This window comes from Anabrus simplex, chromosome 2 (genome assembly GCF_040414725.1).
Source record: "Anabrus simplex isolate iqAnaSimp1 chromosome 2, ASM4041472v1, whole genome shotgun sequence".
NCBI classification, from domain to species: Eukaryota; Metazoa; Arthropoda; class Insecta; order Orthoptera; family Tettigoniidae; genus Anabrus; species Anabrus simplex.
Window position 1 is genome coordinate 172,682,473 of NC_090266.1, and position 19,252 is coordinate 172,701,724.

At 37.6% G+C, this 19,252-nt stretch overlaps 1 protein-coding gene across 1 annotated transcript in view; it reads left to right on the top strand.

Annotated features, from left to right (window-relative positions):
• LOC136863475 (titin) overlaps window positions 1–19,252 on the top strand; it is a 352,605-nt gene that overhangs the window by 268,012 nt on the left and 65,341 nt on the right. The gene's annotated exons all lie outside the window — the stretch shown is intronic.

The following is a 19,252-nucleotide window of genomic DNA, read 5'->3' on the forward strand; positions in this document are numbered from 1 at the left end:
ATCAAATTTTCCAGCTAAGTTAGTCTTGGTTACCAGCATTTTGCCCCAGTGTGCCAATTTGGGCTCATCAGTTGGTAACTAGCACACCTACAAAAACACATGACTGGTACACATAGTGGAGGCCACTGAGTAATCTACTTGAAGCCACAGGCAGTGCCAACGCACTATGAGAGACTCGGACTCTTTTCCAAAAATTGAAGCTTGCTATAATAGGCCATCAGATGATATAGATATTGGTTTCCTACGGGAATCAATATCTATATCACAGGATTCAAGAACTGAAAAATTTAAAGAAAAGCAGCTCGATTTGTTCTGGATGATTCCAGAAATAGAATAGCATTATGTAAATGTTGCAATGTTTGATCTTGGGAGACTTCAGAGATAGGAGATGAGCAGCTCGACTAAGAGGTATATTCTGATGAAGATAAAGTTGGAATTCAAGAGAACAAATTGAGGAAAATATTCGTTTATAGGATGAGGAATTGGAATAATTTATTAAGGGAAATGTTCAATAAATGTCCAAGTTCTCTGCAAACATTTAAGAATAGACTAGATAAACAGCAGGCAGGGAATCTGCCACTTGGGCAACAGACCTAAATGTAGATCATTGATGATTGATTGAGGAGGTTAAGAGTGTGGAAACTAGGATAAGCTCATGCAGATAGCATTTCTGAAGGAAGTAAACTAACAAACACCAGTGGCAGGGACTAGGAAAGTTGAAGAAAAATAGAAGGATTTTAAGAGTTGTGTTAGAAAATGAGTTAAAATGAAATTTGTCAGTAGAATTGCACATTGAAAGAAAAAGTTAAGTAAGTGGATAGTTGTGGAGAGAATGGGGGAAAAAGAACTGAAGGATACGAAAGGGTGATTGGTAAATGTGGGGAAGATATGGAAGCTAAAGGAAATGGGAAGCGTTTGCTGGACTTCTGTGCTAGTATGGGTTTAGCTGTTACGAATACATTCTTCAAGCATAAGGCTATTCACCGCTACACATGAGAGGCTAGGGGTACCAGATCCATAATAGACTATATCTTAACAGACTTTGAATTCAGGAAATCTTTTAGGAATGTACGAGTTTTTCGGGGATTTTTCGATGATACAGACCACTATCTGATCAGTAGTGAACTAAGTATCTCTAGGCCTAGGGTAGAGAAAGTGAAATCTGTCTGCAAACGAATAAGGGTAGAAAATCTCCAGGACGAGGAAATTAGACAGAAGTACATGGATATGATTAGTGAGAAGTTTCAAACAGTAGACAGTAAGCAGGTTAAGGATATAGAAAGTGAATGGGTGGCATACAGGGATGCTGTAGTAGAAACAGCAAGGGAATGCCTAGGAACAACTGTGTGTAAAGATGGGAAAAGGCGAACATCTTGGTGGAATGATGAAGTGAGAGCAGCCTGTAAACGTAAAAAGAAGGCTTATCAGAAATGGCTCCAAACAAGGGCCGAGGCAGGCAGGGATTTGTACGTAGATGAAAGAAACTGAGCGAAACAAATAGTTGTTGAATCCAAAAAGAAGTCATGGGAAGATTTTGGTAATAACCTGGAAAGGCTAGGTCAAGCAGCAGGGAAACCTTTCTGGACAGTAATAAAGAATCTTAGGAAGGGAGGGAAAAAGGAAATGAACAGTGTTTTGAGTAATTCAGGTGAACTCATAATAGATCCCAGGGAATTACTGGAGAGGTGGAGGAAATATTTTGAACATCTTCTCAATGTAAAAGGAAATCATCATAATGTATGTATGTATGTATGTATGTATGTATCTTCATACAAATAATTACATGGTATGTGTTGCAAACAGCCAAGCTGATGGGGAGGAGGAAAATGATGTTGGTGAAATTATGCTTGAGGAAGTGGAAAGGAGAGTAAATAAACTCCATTGTCATAAGGCAGCAGGAATAGATGAAATTAGACCTGAAATGGTGAAGTATAGTGGGAAGGCAGGGATGAAATGGCTTCATAGAGTAGTAAAATTAGCGTGGAGTGTTGGTAAGGTACCTTCAGATTGGACAAAAGCAGTAATTGCACCTATCTATGAGCAAGGGAACAGGAAGGATTGCAATAACTATCGAGGTATCTCATTGATTAGTATACCAGGCAAAGTATTCACTGGCATCTTGGAAAGGAGGGTGCGATCAGTCGTTGAGAGGAAGTTGGATGAAAACCAGTGTGGTTTCAGACCACAGAGAGGCTGGCAGGATCAGATTTTCAGTATGCGCCAGGTAATTGAAAAATGCTACGAGAGGAATAGGCAGTTGTGTTTATGTTTCGTAGATCTAGAGAAAGCATATGACAGGGTACCGAGGGAAAAGATGTTCGCTATACTGGGGGACTATGGAATTAAAGGTAGATTATTAAAATCAATCAAAGGCATTTATGTTGACAATTGGGCTTCAGTGAGAATTGATGGTAGAATGAGTTCTTGGTTCAGGGTACTTACAGGAGTTAGACAAGGCTGTAATCTTTCACCTTTGCTGTTTGTAGTTTACATGGATCATATGCTAAAAGGTATAAAATGGCAGGGAGGGATTCAGTTAGGTGGAAATGTAGTAAATAGTTTGGCCTATGCTGACGACTTGGTCTTAATGGCAGACTGTGCCGAAAGCCTGCAGTCTAACATCTTAGAACTTGAAAATAGGTGCAATGAGTATGGTATGAAAATTAGCCTCTCGAAGACTAAATTGATGTCAGTAGGTAAGAAATTCAACAGAATTGAATGTCAGATTGGTGATACAAAGCTAGAACAGGTCGATAATTTCAAGTATTTGGGTTGTGTTTTTTCCCAGGATGGTAATATAATAAGCGAGATTGAATCAAGGTGTAGTAAATCTAATGCAGTGAGCTCGCAGTTGCGATCAGCAGTATTCTGTAAGAAGGAAGTCAGCTCCCAGATGAAACTATCTTTACATCAGTCTGTTTTCAGACCAACTTTGCTTTACGGGAGCGAAAGCTGGGTGGACTCAGGATATCTTATTCATAAGTTAGAAGTAACAGACATGAAAGTAGCAAGAATGATTGCTGGTACAAACAGGTGGGAACAATGGCAGGATGGTACTCGGAATGAGGAGATAAAGGCTAATTTAGGAATTAACTCGATGGATGAAGCTGTAGGCATAAACCGGCTTCGGTGGTGGGGTCATGTGAGGCGAATGGAGGAGGATAGGTTACCTAGGAGAATAATGGACTCTGTTATGGAGGGTAAGAGAAGTAGAGGGAGACCAAGACGACGATGGTTAGACTCGGTTTCTAACGATTTAAAGATAAGAGGTATAGAACTAAATGAGGCCACAACACTAGTTGCAAATCGAGGATTGTGGCGACATTTAGTAAATTCTCAGAGGCTTGCAGACTGAACGCTGAAAGGCATAACAGTCTATAATGATAATGTATGTATGTATGTATGTATGTATCTTCATACAAATAATTAAATTCATTTTTCCCTTCCCGCCCACTTTCAGTGGATTTCCTAAAACAAAAATACGTATTCCTTTATTTTTACATGAGATTCCAAATACGAAATTTAATGTCTGTAATATCTTTAGTTTTTGAGATATCACTATCCTAATTAAGAGAATTCCACCCCATTTACAATCACTTTCACCCTCACCTCCCCACCCAAGTGGTTTTAACGAAAACCAAAAATACATGTTTCTTATTTTTAATAAAGATAAAAATACAATTTTTCACTTCTGCAACATGTTAAGTTTTTGAGATATACTCTAGAAATGCTCATTTTAAAATTTAACCCCCTTTTTAATTCCCCTTAAGAGGGGTTTCCAAAAATGAATCACCTTTGTTTCTTTACTTTTACAGGAGATTCCAAATACCAGTTTTTACATCTGTAACATTTTTCATTTCTGAAATATACTGTAGGTATAGTCTTTTTAAAAATCCAACCCAATTTGTCACTCCTGTTTAACCCCTATTAATTGTATTTTCCAAAAACAAAAAATTAGTGTTTCATTCTTTTTAAAGGAGATTCTAAATACCAATTTTTACATCTGTAAAATCTTGAAGTTTTGAGATATAGATACACTCATTTTAAAAATTCACAACCTTTTCACCCCTCATTAATTAGATTTTTCAAAAACAAAAAAAAATACATGTTCCTTTATTTTTAAAGGAGATCCCAAATACCAACTTTAGGTCTGTACTATCTTCAGTTTCTGAGATATAAGTATCATCATTAAAGCCATTCAACCCCTTTTTCACCCTTTTTCACTCCTACTGTTGGTATTTTCCAAAAACAAAAAAAATATGTGTTTCTTTATTTTTAAGGGAGATTCTAAATACCCATTTTTACATCTGTAAACTTTTAATGTTTTGAGATATAGATACATTCATTTTAAAAATTCACCCCCTTTTCACCCCCTTAGCGACGGAATATCCAAAAATCCTCCCTTAGCGAGCACCTACATGTTGATATGAATGTATCCCCAAAATTTCATTTCTTTCTGTCCAGTAGTCTTGGCTCGGCGATGATGAGTCAGTCAGTCAGTCAGTCAGTCAGTCAGGAAAAGTTATTTTATATATATAGATTGGGATGACTATGGTCAAAATGTAGTTAATAGTAACAAGAGGCCTATTTAAACAATATGTTTTGAAACCTGTATGGTTTTTTTTTCTCAATTTCAGAGAGATTTTTATCTTTTTATATGATGTGAAAATGCTCCTTATGTGTTTGGAGTTCATTAGTAATAACGTTTTGACTGTAGTCATCCCTGTGGCCATAGTCACCCTAGTTGACAGTGGGAATATAATGCAATTGGAAAGTGTACATGTTTTCACAACTTATTAAAATAGAGCACACAGTAACAAACAAAGGAAATATATGTTGAACAGGAAAAGTAGTGGAAAGACACATTGCTATGGCAGAGCTGGACCTATTAAAAGAATAATAGTGCAGAAATTTGAAGAAATAAATGAAGGTGTAATAGAAATGATAATACACCGCTGTGCAAAACTTAAAGACAAAAGTAACTTTCGCATGTTGTGTCACTGCCGAGTAACATAGCTCGATTAAACTTGAACCATACATAGGAGGAACTGCTACAGTATGGTATGGTAGGCAACTGAAAGGAATATGCGATGAGACGAACAGAAATTATAATTCTATACAGAGACAATAAATTACATGTAAGTCACTGGGACACATGATTGTCGCCTGGACATCACAAAGGAAGGGACATGGTTCGTGAAAGGGTGTGTGATCACCACGGACAGCGATGCATACTCTGCAACGTGTTTCCATGCTGGTCATAAGGTTGGTAAGGAGTTCTTGTGGTAGGGCATGCCATTCCTCCACCAGCGCGGTTCACAACTGCTCAATATTTGTTGGTGCATGTGGATGTACTGCAATACATCGGCCTAACATGCCCCACACTTGCTCGATGGGATTTAAGGTGGGGAACGAGTAGGCTAGTCCATTTGCCGAATCTCTCCTCGTTCCAAGAGCTCCTCCACTTGTGCTGTTCGATGCGGTCGTGCATTTTCATCCGTAAAAATGTAGTCAGGGCTGAATGCACCCCTGAAAAGACGCACATGGGGAAGGAGTACACTGTCACAACAACGTTGACCGGTGAGTGTACCCCGTTCAAATTTTTGGAGATCGGTATGCCCATGCAACATTATGCCTCCCCATACCATAACACTTGGACCACCAAAATGATCATATTTGACAATGTTCCTGGGTGCATTATGTGTTCCCACCTCTTGCCAGATGAGGATATATCTAAAATCACTAATCAGACTGAATCTGCTCTCATCTGAGAACAGTATGCGACCCCACTCATCATCGGTCCAGACTTGATGTTTTTGGGACCATCGCAAATGGTGCCGCCAATGTGTGGGTGTCAACGGAACACAACATAATGGATGTTGAGCAAACAGCCCACCCTCATGCAGTCGCCGTGCCTCTATGGAGTGTGAGATTGGGTGCCTTGCAATCCTGATAAATGTAGTTGCAATGGTAACCGCTGTTTGACTTGTGTCTCTTCTAGCCTATTGCACAATGTAGCGGTCATTTGATGATGTAATTTATTGTGGTCGACTGCCTCCTCTCCTTCGGGCAGCAGTGCCTGGGGTTCAGAATGCTCTCCATGCACGTGAAACAATGTTGTGAGCAATACCAAACTCCTGAGCTACACTCGTCACACTTCGTTCTTCTTCCAGTTCCTGATGATTCTTCCCCATGTGAAGTCATCCAAATGTTGTCTCCAGGCCATGTTGTAATGAATAACACCACCACAGTGCACCATAACAGCTCACTGGTTGACTCACACTGTCTTGTCCCGTTCATTCGACTGCCTCATTTTGTGGGGCCAGACCCATTTGGCTCTATAGTCGCGCTGACCTGACACCAGGTCTGTATGCACGTGTGGGAGACCTCTGGTAATATATTACCACACTTTCATTCATTTCCACCAAGTAGTTGATATGTTATGTTGCTTTATCTATCTCGTCCTTAAGTTTTACACAGCAGTGTAGTATTATATGCATGGGTTTTGTTGAGCACTGGGGACAGAGAATGGAGAAGAGTGTTGTTTCAGCATTCATGGCCATAGTACTGCCAACCAAAGAGAGTGAAATAAGTGGTGGAAAGTAGTAAGATGAGCTCAGTCTGAACAATATTTTCTTCATATATATATATAAAGAGAGAAAGAAACAGAGAAATAAATAAATTATAAGAAAGAGAGAAAAATGTAAATAAGTGCAGTGCTGTAAATGTTTGTGCCTGTCTTGCATGAATTTTGTAATCCTGAGAAACGTTTGAAATAATGCGACAAAATGTACGAAGAACATCATAATTCTGCCCAAGAATGTATTATTTCTCACTCTGTATATAAAGTCACTAAAAATACTAACAGATCAAGACATCAGACATGTATATGTATGTTCAGTCGGCAGCCCTAAGGCTGGTTGGATCCTCAACAGCTCCGCCATCAGCTGTCATAGATTGCCTAGGCGTCACTGAAGAGGCGTACTAGGGAAATAAGGAGTGAGGTAGTTTCCCGATGTTTTCCTCACCGAGCCAGAAGTTGCTATTACATATCAGTCTGCCAAGCCCACTGAAATGCATGCATCAACCGACCCTATGAGCAACATTTTCACACCATTTATAGCAGGGACTGGCTGCATACGGAATGGCATTACTAGCATCACACGTACCTCAGTCACTTTCATATTGTCAAAGCCAAGGATGAGACAGACAGGTCAGTGAAAGTAACAAAATTGCTCTAGCCCATACCAGAAGACACAGTGCACTGTAAACACTAGGTCCCACCAGCAAAGGCATACATCAGACATATACAAGTTGAATTATAGGAAATCTTGTATTACCCGATGTCACATTTTATCCTATGTTTATGAAAATCAAATGTTTGTACTAACAAGGGCAGTCTCATACTTTACTGTGGGTATTTGTTTCTACCTTCAATGTCCACTTTCTAAGTAAGAGTTCAGATCTTGTGAAGTGCATTTGATGTGGCTGGTGTTTCTTCAACGCAATAATTATTCAGTTCAAATTAAGTTCAGCAAACAAATTATTATCACAAGAACACAACACATTAGGATGGAAAGCATGGCAATATTGAGAGCTTTATAATAAAACCACAAGTTGTTGAGGTGGTCAAAGTGCATTTTGTATTTCGGTATTGCTAGTTACTCATATGATGTTGGCCAAATACTACCGAGTAATGACTAGGCAACTGAGTGCTCAAGAAAACTTACACACATAGTAGTTGGACCAGTATGAATGCAGTGGACATGTAGACTGATCAAGAGAACATTGATTGAGAAACATGCCCCTTAGTATTGACAACTGGAAAATTGACACCTATTTTCAAGGGAAAAGGTAATAAAATATGTATAGTGAAACTTCTCCTTAGGACACTCCCCAAACAAAGACAGATTTGTATGTCCCAACTGAAATATTATAGTCTAATTAGAAAATCAACTTTTGTTGATGGATACTCTCAGATACAGGCATGGACAGTTGTTTGTGGGTCCTAAAGCTTGCTTTATATCATGACTGTAGACAGAACTGTGATTTTGAGACCTAATATGCTGCATTGTAAGTAGAGATCCATGGCATCAAAACATTAAAAAAGTTTGACAATCTGTGAGGATTTTTTTTTTTTGTTAAGAATGAAGCCATGTTTTCCAGTGTTGACTTAGTTAAATGTAACAAAGGCTTTTCAGTCTGTCAAACACACAGCAAATACAATGTAAATTATAACACTATAAACATATCTGTAAAAAACACACTAACATACAAAGAATGACATGTTTCATTCTACAAGAACAACCTCAGATTCTATCAAATCACTTTAAAAACAATCTATATATATATAAAGTAGCTTGTCCTGACTGACTGACTGACTGACTGACTGACTGACTGACTGACTGACTGACTGACTGACTGACTGACTGACTGATTCATCATCGCCGAGCCAAAACTACTGGACATAAAGAAATGAAATTTTGGGGATATATTCATATTAAGATGTAGGTGCTTGCTAAGAGAGGATTTTTGGATATTCCGTCGCTAAGGGGGTGAAAAGGGGGGTGAAATTTTAAAATGAGTGTGACTATATCTCAAAACTTTAAAAGTTTACAGATGTGAAAATTGGTATTTAGAATCTTCTTTAAAAATAAGGAGGCGTGAAAAAGGGTGAAAAAGGGTGAAAAAGGGGTTGAATGCCTTTAATCAGGATACCGGTACTTATATCTCAGAACCTAAAGGTATTACAGACCTGAAAATTGGTATTCATCTCTTTTAAAAATAAAGAAACACGTATTTTTTGTTTTTGGAAAATCCAATTAATGGAGTGTGAAAAAGGGGTGAATTTTTAAAATTAGTGTATCTATATCTCAAAACGTTGAAAGTTTACAGATGTAAAAATTGGTATTGAGAATCTTCATTAAAAATAAAGAAACACGTATTTTTTTGTTTTCGGAAAATCCCAATAGGAAAGGTGGAAAGGGGTGAAAAATGGGTTGAATGCATTTAATGAGGATACTTATACCTCAGAAACTTAATATATTACAGACCTGAAAATTGGTGTTTTGGATCTCCTTTAAAAATAAAGACACACGTATTTTTTTGTTTTTGGAAAATCCAATTAATGGGAGGGGTGGGAGGGGGTGAATTTTTAAAATGAGTGTATCTATATCACAAAACTTTTAAAGTTTATAGATGTAAAAAATTAGTACTTAGAATCTTCTTTAAAAATAAAGAAACAAGTATATTTTTGTTTTCGGGAAATCCCAATAGGAAGGGTGGAAAAGGGTGAAAATGTGTTCAATGCCTTTAATGAGGCTAATTATATTTCAGAACCTGAAGATATTACAGACCTGAAAATTGGTATTTGGGATCTACTTTAAAATAATAAAGGAACATGCATTTTTCGTTTTTGGATAATCCAAATAAGGGGGGGGTGAAAAGGGGAGTGAATTTTTAAAATGAGTGTTTACAGATGTGAAAATTGGTATTTTAAATCTCCTTTAAAAATAATGAAACATTTATTTTTTGTTTTCAGAAAATCACAATGGGAGGGGTGTAAAAGAGTAAAGAATGGGTTCAATGCCTTTAATGAGGGTACGTATATCTCAGAAACTGAAGATATTACAGAACTGAAAATTTGTATATGGGATCTCCTTTTAAAATAAAGAAACACGTATTTTTTCGTTTTTGGAAAATCCAATTAATGGCGGTTAAACAGGAGTGACATATTTGGGTGAATTTTTTGAAAGACAGTATCTACAGAATATCTGAGAAACGTAGAATGTTACAGACGTAAAAAGTGATATTTGGAATCTCCTGTAAATGTAAAGAAACATAGGCGATTTGTTTTTGGAAACTCCTCTTAAGGGGAACTAAAAAGGGGGGTTAAATTTTAAAATGAGAATTTATACAGTATCTCAAGAAACTTAATATGTGACAGAAGTGAAAAATGGTATTTTTATCTCTATAAAAATAAGGAAACGTGTATTTTTAGTTTTCGGATATAGCACTTGGGTGGAAGGGGGGGGTGAGTAAAAGTGACTGAAAATGGTGTTGAATTATTTTAATTAGGCTACTGTTATCTCAAAAATGAAGATGTTACAGACGTGAAATTTGATATTTGGATTCTGCTTTAAAGTAAAGAAACACGTATTCTCGAAAAATCCAATGAAGGGGGGGGGGGGGGAGGTGAAAGAATTGAAAAATTAATTGGCTTAATTGTATGAGAATACTTACGTCTAATAAAAACTAAAGTTGTCAGCACCTACAGATGTGAAAATTGGTATTTGGATCTCCTTTAAAGACAAAGAAAAGCCCGTTTTGTGGGGGGGATCATCTTGGGAGGCGTGAGTGAAAAGGAGTTGAATTCCTTTCATGAGGACACAGAAATCAAAAACTGAAGAAGTTACAGTCGTGATAATTGGTATTTAGAAGATCCTTTACTATTAAAGAAACAAGGTTTTTGCCGGAAAATTCAATTAGGGGGGAGGGGAGTGTGAAAGGAAGTGAAAAAAGTGAATTATTTTTATGGGGATACTTATATCTCAAAACTGAAGGTAATAGACGTGAACATTGGTGTTTGGATTCTCCTTTAAATATAAAGAAACATGCCTTTCTGTTATTTTTTTGGGGGGGGGGGAGGAAATAAACTTAACGGCGGTGGGGTGTAAAAGGAGTTGAGACCAATTGATTTTACTGTTCATAATGTATTTATAAGGAGCCTCCGTTGCTCAGGCGGCAGCGCGGCGGCCTCTCACAGCTGGGTTCCGTGGTTCAAATCCTGGTCTCTCCATGTGACATTCGTGCTGGGCAAAACGGAGGTGGAACAGGTTCTTCTCCGGATACTCCGGTTTTCCCTGTCATCATTCATTCCAGCAACACTGTCCAATATCATTTCATTTCATTTGTCATCCATTAATCATTGCCGCAGAGGAGTGCGACAGGTTTCGGCTGCCGGCACAATTCCTATTGTCGCCGCTAGATGGGGGCTTTATTAATTCCATTCCTGATCCTATCGAATGACTGGAAACAGGCTGTGGATTTTCGATGTACTTCTTCTGATCATAAACCGATCATTTTTAATCTTTCCTGGGTTCGTTTTCAAGAGCCATCTTTCCCTTCGGAGAACGTTCTTACATTACAGTACCTTCTCCTGGCATATAAATAAAAATTTAAACACATTTGAAATAAACGATAGGAATGAGATTGACCGTCCAGTTTTTCACCTCTATAATAAGGTCAATAACGCACGGAAGTATGTCATTCGCATGGCCAGAAATCCCCCACACTTGCCTACGCGCGACAATGGTGCTGGTCACATTCTCAACAATGACAATGGCAGCATGTAATTTACCACCAACTAGCGGTCTTGCATCTTGCTGTTAGGTCCAGAACATCTATAATAATAATAATAATAATAATAATAATAATAATAATAATAATAATAATAATAATAATAATAATAATAATAATGTTCTGGACCGTCGTCAAGTGTGCGGACCGCGCTGGAAACGGGTCCTGGACGGGTAATGGCTAAGAATGCAGTCCGTCTGCGGGTTCAGAACCGCCAAGGCACCCAAGACGACACCACGCCGGATCTCCTGCAGGATTTCATCCATATTAAAAATGCTTATAGGAAAAGATGGCAAAGACTTAGGGACGCAACTGACCGGGTGGAATACCTGGACCTAGCCCGGGAAGTACGAAATCGATTGCTGGAAAGAAAGATTGAAAAATGGAGGGAGACTTGCCGTAATCTATTAGAAAACGAGTCAGACCGCGAATTTTGGCGGATTCTCGCAGAAAACGAGTCAGATCGCGAATTTCGGCGGATTATATATCTAAAACAATAAGCTTTCAATTATAAATTTCAGTATAATACCGTAGCGAAGCACGGGTACCTTGCTAGTCTTATATATGTACAGTATTGTTTACGTAGCGTAAACTTGTCAATGATAGAGAGTTTAGTGATAACATGAAACAGTAATGACAAAAATAAGTACGTAAGTTTTCATTATATTAATACTTGTATATATTTTTATTTTTGTCATTACTGTTTCATGTTATCACTAAACTCTCTATCATTGACAAGTTTACGCTACGTAAACAATACTGTACATATATAAGATTGTTTTTAAAGTGAAATGATAGAATCTGAGGATGTTCTTGTAGAACGAAACATGTCATTCTTTGTATGTTAGCGTGTTTTTTTACAGATATGTTTATAGTGTTATAATTTACATTTTATTTGCTGTGTGTTTAACAGACTGAAAAGCCTTTGTTACATTTACAATCTGTGAGGAAACTGAAATTTTTGATTGTGTAGAGAAACTACATGAAGTGTTTGTGATCTTGCAGATAAATGATGTCCAGAAAAGATAAAAATGAAAACAATCTTGCAGTGGTATGAAAACAGCAATCACAAGAGACAAAATATATTTCCAAAAACTGATGGCCAATAGTATTGTGTTTGAGTATTCAGAATTAAGGTATAGATAATGCTTATTACAGTTAGACTAGGCAACCTCCCTCCCAATATAGGACATCTGCCAGCTGTGGACAAATTAATACGTCCCTTCGATGACCATAACGAGAGGTTTCAGTGTTAGAGTTACAGAGGAATTAAATTATATTCCAACCAATTGAGTTGACTGTGCGGTTAGGGTCACGTAGCTGAGTGCTTGCATTCGGGAGATGGTGGGTTCGAATCCCACCATTCGCAGCCCCGAGGATGGTTTTCTGTGGTTTCCTATTTTCACTCCAGGCAAACGCTGGGGCTGTACTATAATTAAGGCCACAGCTGCTACCTTCTAGTTCCTAATCCTCTCCCATCCTTACAGCACCAAAAACCTTTGATGTGTTAGTGCGGCATTAAACCAGTAGCAAAAAGAGTGATAATCCATGTTGCTAAACTTACAGGAGATTGAAATTGTAATATCAGGAAGATCAGTTAAGTCTCAGAAGTGGAAGATCAACAGTAGAGCTCAATTTTGTTATGAGACAATTTGTGTAAGAGCGCAGAAAGTACTGGAAGAATATGTTAATAGCATTCATTAATTCAGAAAAGGCCTATTGAAGTGTTACCAGGGAAAGGTTTGGGACAGTCTGGCACAGAAAGGGATGAGAACAGAAAGAAAAATAATGGCAGAATTCAGTGTGTGGCATCTATGTTGCCAGTGTTGCCACCAGCAGGATACAGAAAAAATAGAAATTATGTGTACACCATATTGTACAATTTGTATTCTCTGTTAATGATCTAAATCCACCAGATTCCTGGAACATGTCAGAAAAGATATGATTGCCATTTGGTGCCAAAGAATTGAACTGATACATACAAACAAAACTCTTCAATGTTTCTGACTTATGCTACACTTATCCTACAGCGCTTCAACGGCAAACTAGTAACTCACTGAGGCTGGGAGTCAAGGACGTTCAGTGCCATGGTGAGAGTGTATTGCGCCACTTGGTGTCATGCATTATTTGCTTGTTAGAGACAAAGCAAATGGTGTTTGTCTTCCTTCCTCTGCACTCCCCAGCATGGCTTCTGGATTGACTGGTGAAGTAATCTCCTATGATCGTGACTGTGTTATAACAAGCCTTTAAAACTGTTCCTTAGGATGATGTACATTTATTGAGAAGAGTAGGCTAATATTATTTTAGATGGAAGACCAAATCCTGAATTTAAAGAATTGAAGACTAAATCACATAGAGGTTTCAAAAGACATTTTAATGTATTATGGTATACAGAATCACTGTGGCTATGCGGTAGTGAAAAATTATGAAGATTCTTTTGCTAGCCATGTTTACTTTCTCAAATGAAAAGAACCTCCTGGATCAAAGATGGTATCATGAATATGGATAGTTTCTCTATTCTATGTGCTCATTATGAAAATTCATTGTTTCTGTAGCATATTTTGGCAAAACGATAGTAGACTTCTCATTAAGCGAGGCATTTAAAAAATCAACAGGAAGATTTTTTCCCTGTGAAATGTTAGTATAACACTCAAAAGAACTTCATCCTCACCTTGACTCTATCTGTTTCGAACCGACAACACCCCGAAAATTCCCACGCCACATCACTGGCCTGAAGCAACAGTTTTGTCAACAGATAAGTGTTCAGAATAGGATACTTTGAAACAGAAACTGAACTGAGGCATAGAAGTGTACTGTCACTATTACAGCTTGTATCTGTCATGAATGAGACCAGCAAAAATAATCAATCACAACTGAACTGCATATGAACATAATGCTTTTCCCTGATTAGATAATGATTTAGAGAAGGAATGAGAGAAAAGTTTAAGAACAGTTTGTGGCAGTATATGGGAAGTTTGTAGAATGGGAAATGAGAAACAATCCAGAGAAAAATGAGACAATAAACCAGATAGCTAGCAATAGAATAAGAAAGGGCTGTGACAAGAGGCTAAGCAGCTGTGGCACTGATTATGGTAAACCCTCTGCATTCACATTATGTGTAAATGAGAAATCATTCACTCCAGGCAAATGCTGGGGCTGTACTATAATTAAGGCCACAGCTGCTACCTTCTAATTCCTAATCCTCTCCCATCCTTACAGCACCAAAAACCTTTGATGTGTTAGTGCGGCATTAAACCAGTAGCAAAAAGAATAATAATTCCATGTTGCTAACCTTTCGGGAGATTGAAAATGTAATATCAAGGCTACCAATGATGAGGATCTCCTGTATGAAAGCTGACAGCTACAGGGTCCATGCAATAGTGCTGACAAGATGGGAGAGAGGGAGCGAGAGAAGGTTGCAGAGAACTACATATAAGAAATGAATTAATGGAGAATTCAAGACAAGATATATAAATTGGCAAGAAATTATTACTCTGGAGTTCCTGTCACAGAGTAGGCATCTGTTAAGGAGCAAACATAATTATATCAATGATGTCTAAGGAAATAGTACAGACTTACATGGCATACTATGTACCTGTTGCTATACATACGGTACAACTAAGAAATAGCCAGTGACAGAAGTGCGAAGATCAGATATAGGCTGCAGAAATGAAATTCTTCAGAAGCATGCTACAGACTACAAGGAGAGATACAGTGAGAAGTGAAGACACATGGATAAAATCAGAGGTGGAAAAGTTGAGTATACATCTCCATTACTGTACAGATTGATATGACTGTCAGCCTCAAGTTTAGAAGCTATCTACACCTCAGTACATCAATGCAGCTGGAATTATGACCTTTCATTTCTCCTGTGCCTTGTATCTAGTCCTTTTTTTTTTTTTTCATCTTGTGCCATATAATGCCCTCCTAATGTTGTCTATCAGTCTGGCATATTTGTCTCTGTTTTCTGCTTTTGAATGTTTTGCGGCCATGATCTCATCTCTTGCAACACCTCTATGATCTTCTATTTTCCCTTGCAGGATTAACTTCAGAAGTTGGTACTGATTGCATGTATGTTGGGTATTCAGCCTGAAGGCTGGTTTGATCCTCCACAACTCCACTAACAGCTGTCATAGATAGCCTAGGTGTCACTGAAGAGGCATACTAGGGAAATGAGCAGTGAGGTATTTTCCTTTGCTCACCAAGCCAGAAGTTGCTATTACATATCAGTCTGTCAAGCCCACTAAAATGCATGCACCAACTGACCCTATGAGCGATATTTTCACACCATTCGTAACAGGGACTGGCTGCATAAGGAATGGTATTACTAGCATCGCTCGTACCTCGGTCACTTTTATATTGTCAAAGCCAAGGATGAGACAGAGACAGGTCAATGAAAGTAACAAATTTATTCGAGCCTATACCAGAAGACATAGTGCACTGTAAACACTACATCCTGCCAGCAAAGGCATTGGTACTAATTACCCCTCGTATATGTCCTAGAAATGCCAAATCCCTACATTTTATGATTGTAAGAAATTTTTGCCCAACATTGGCTCTCATTAGCAATTCTTCATTGGACTTTCTGGCTTCTATAATATACAATGCAATTCAAACACTTCTGTTCAGTTGATTGTCACTACCTTCAGTGTCCAGACTTTACACTCTTATAAAAACACTTAGTTCAGTTTCCAAGTTAGCTTTTTGATTATAAGAAACTGATTTCATTTTAAGAAAATTTGTTCTTTCTGTCCCTAATCTCTGTTTAACTTCTTTGTCAGCATTCCATTGGTTGGTGATGTAACAGCCCAGATATTTTGAGGAATTTTTCTCTTTTTGCTTAGTGACTGTTCATGTATAGACTGGGTGTTGCTCAAGTCTGAAGACCATAAATGTTGTTTATGATGAATCAGTGGTAAAACCCATACTGTATTCAATCCTGATTGATTCACTCAGTTTGATGAGTGCTGGAGTTCCTCAACCTTATCACATAAGAGAACAGTATTATCAGCATAACTAATTGCACTGATGATTTCTCCATTCACTTTCTGTCCAAAGCAAGTTTAAATGGTAAAGACTGAAAAATGTAACTCTGTCTTATGTTATACTAGCAAGATACCCGTGCTTCGCTACGGTATTTTACTGAAATTTATAATTGAATGCTTATTGTTTTAGATATATAATCCGCCGAAATTCGCGATCTGACTCGTTTTCAGCGAGAATCCACCAAAATTCCCGATCTGACTCGTTTTCTATTAGAATACGGCACGTTTCCTCACATTTTTCAATCTTTCTTCCCAGCAATCGAATTCGTACTACCCGGACTACGCTCAGTTATTCCTCCCGGCCAGCTGGGTCCGTAAATCTTTGCCATCTTTTCCTATAATCATTTTTAATATCGATAAAATCCTTCAGGAGATCCGGCGTGGTGTCATATTGGGTGCCTTGGCGGCACTGAACCCGCGGCCGGACTGCATTCTTAGTCATTACCCGTCCAGGAGCCGTTTCCAGCGCGGTCCGCACATTTGACTACGGTCCGGAATATTATTATTATTATTATTACTATGATATGTTGCTGGGATGAATGATGACAGGGAAAACCGGAGTATCCGGAGAAAAACCTGTCCCGCCTCCGTTTTGTCCAGCACGAATATCACATGGAGTGACCGGGATTTGAACCACGGAACCCAGCTGTGAGAGGCCGGCGTGCTGCCGCCTGAGCAACGGAGGATCCTTATAAGTACATTAAGTACAGTAAACTCAATTGGTCTTACCTCCTTCTACACCCCACCGCCGTTAAGTTTATTTACCGCCACCCCCCACCCAAAAAAATAATTAAATGAAGGCGTGTTTCTTTATGTTTAAAGGAGATTCCAAACACCAAAGTTCACGTCTATTACCTTCAGTTTTGAGATATAAGTATCCCTATAAAAATAATTTACTTTTTCACTTCATTTCACACTACTCCCCCCCCCCCCCACCTAAGTGGATTTTTCCGCAAAAACAATACTTGTTTCTTTAATCGTAAAGGATCTTCTAAATACCAATTATCACGTCTCTAACTTCTTCAATTTTTGATTTATGTGTCCTCATGAAAGGATTTCAACTCCTTTACACTCCCGCCCCCCAAGATGGTTCCCCCCCACCAAACGCGTTTTTCTTTGTCTTTAAAGGAGATCCAAATACGAATTTTCACATCTGTAACAACTTTAGTTTTTATTAGATGTATGTATTCTCATAAAATTAAGTCAATTATTTTTTCAATTATTTCACCCCCCCCCCCATAATGGATTTTCCAAGAATACGTGTTTCTTTACTTTTAAAGCAGATTGCAAATATCAAATTTCACGTCCGTAACATCTTCATTTTTGAGATATCAGTAGCCTAATTAAAAGAATTCAACACCAATTTTAGAAACCTTTACACCCCCCCCCCCTCCAGCCAAGTGGTATTTCCGAAAACTAAAAATACACGTTTCTTTATGTTTAATAGAGATAAAATATCCATTTTTCACTTCTGTAACATGTTACGTTTTTTTAGACATACTGTAAAAATTCTCATTTTAAAATTTAACCTTTTTTGAGTTCCCCTTAAAAGGAGTTTCCAAAAACAAATCACCTATGTTTCTTTACATTTACATGAGATTCCAAACACCCACTTTTTACGACTGTAACATTTTACGTTTCCAAGATATTCTGGAGATATAGTCTTTCAAAAATTTCACCCCAATTTGTCACTTCTGTTTAACCGCCACTAATTGGATTTTCCAAAAACTAAAATATACGCGTTTCTTTGTTTTTAAAGAAGATCCCATATACAAATTTTCAGTTCTGTAATATCTTCCGTTTCTGAGATATATGTATCCTCATTAAAGGCATTCAGCCCATTTTTCACCCCTTTACACCCCTCCTATTGGGATTTTCCGAAAACAAAAGAATACGTGTTCCTTTATTTTTAAAGGAGATTCTAACTACCAATTTTTACATCTGTAAATTTAAAGTTTTAAGATGTAGACACACTAATTTTAAAAAATTCACGCCCCCTTTTCACCCACCAATAGTGGATTTTCCAAAAACGAAAAAATACGTGTTTCTTTACTTTTAAAGTAGACCCCAAATACCAATTTTCAGGTCTGTAATATCTTCAGGTTCTGAAATATAAGTAGCCTCATTAAAGGCATTCAACCAATTATTCACCCTTTTACACCCTTCCTGTTGGGATTTTCCGAAAACAAAAGAATACGTGTTCCTTTATTTTTAAAGGAGATTCTAAATACCAATTTTTACATCTATAAACTTTAACAGTTTTGAGAAATAGATACACTCATTTTAAAAAATCACCCCCTTTTCACCCCCCCCCATTAATTGGAGTTTCCAAAAACAAAAAAATACGTCTTTCTTTATTTTTAAAGGAGATCCCAAATACCAATTTTCTAGTCTGTAATATCTTCAGGTTCTGAAATATAAGTAGACTCATTAAAGGCATTTGACCCATTCTTCAACCTTTTCCACCCTTCCTTCCTATTGGGATTTTCCGAAAACAAAATATACGTGTTTCTTTGTTTTTAAAGGAGATTCTAAATACCAATTTTCACATCTATAACCTTTAAAAGTTTTGAGATATAGATACACTCATTTTAAAATATTACCCCCTTTTCACCCCCCGTTAATTGGATTTTCCAGAAACAAAAAAATACGGGTTACTTTATTTTTAATGGAGATCCCAAACGCCATTTTTCAGGTCTGTAATATCTTCAGTTTCTGAAACATAAGTAGCCTCATTAAAGGCATTCAACCCTTTCTTCACCCCTTTTCACCCCTCCTATTGCGATTTTCCGAAAACAAAAAAATACGTGTTTCTTTATTTTTAATGAAGATTCTAAATACCATTTTTT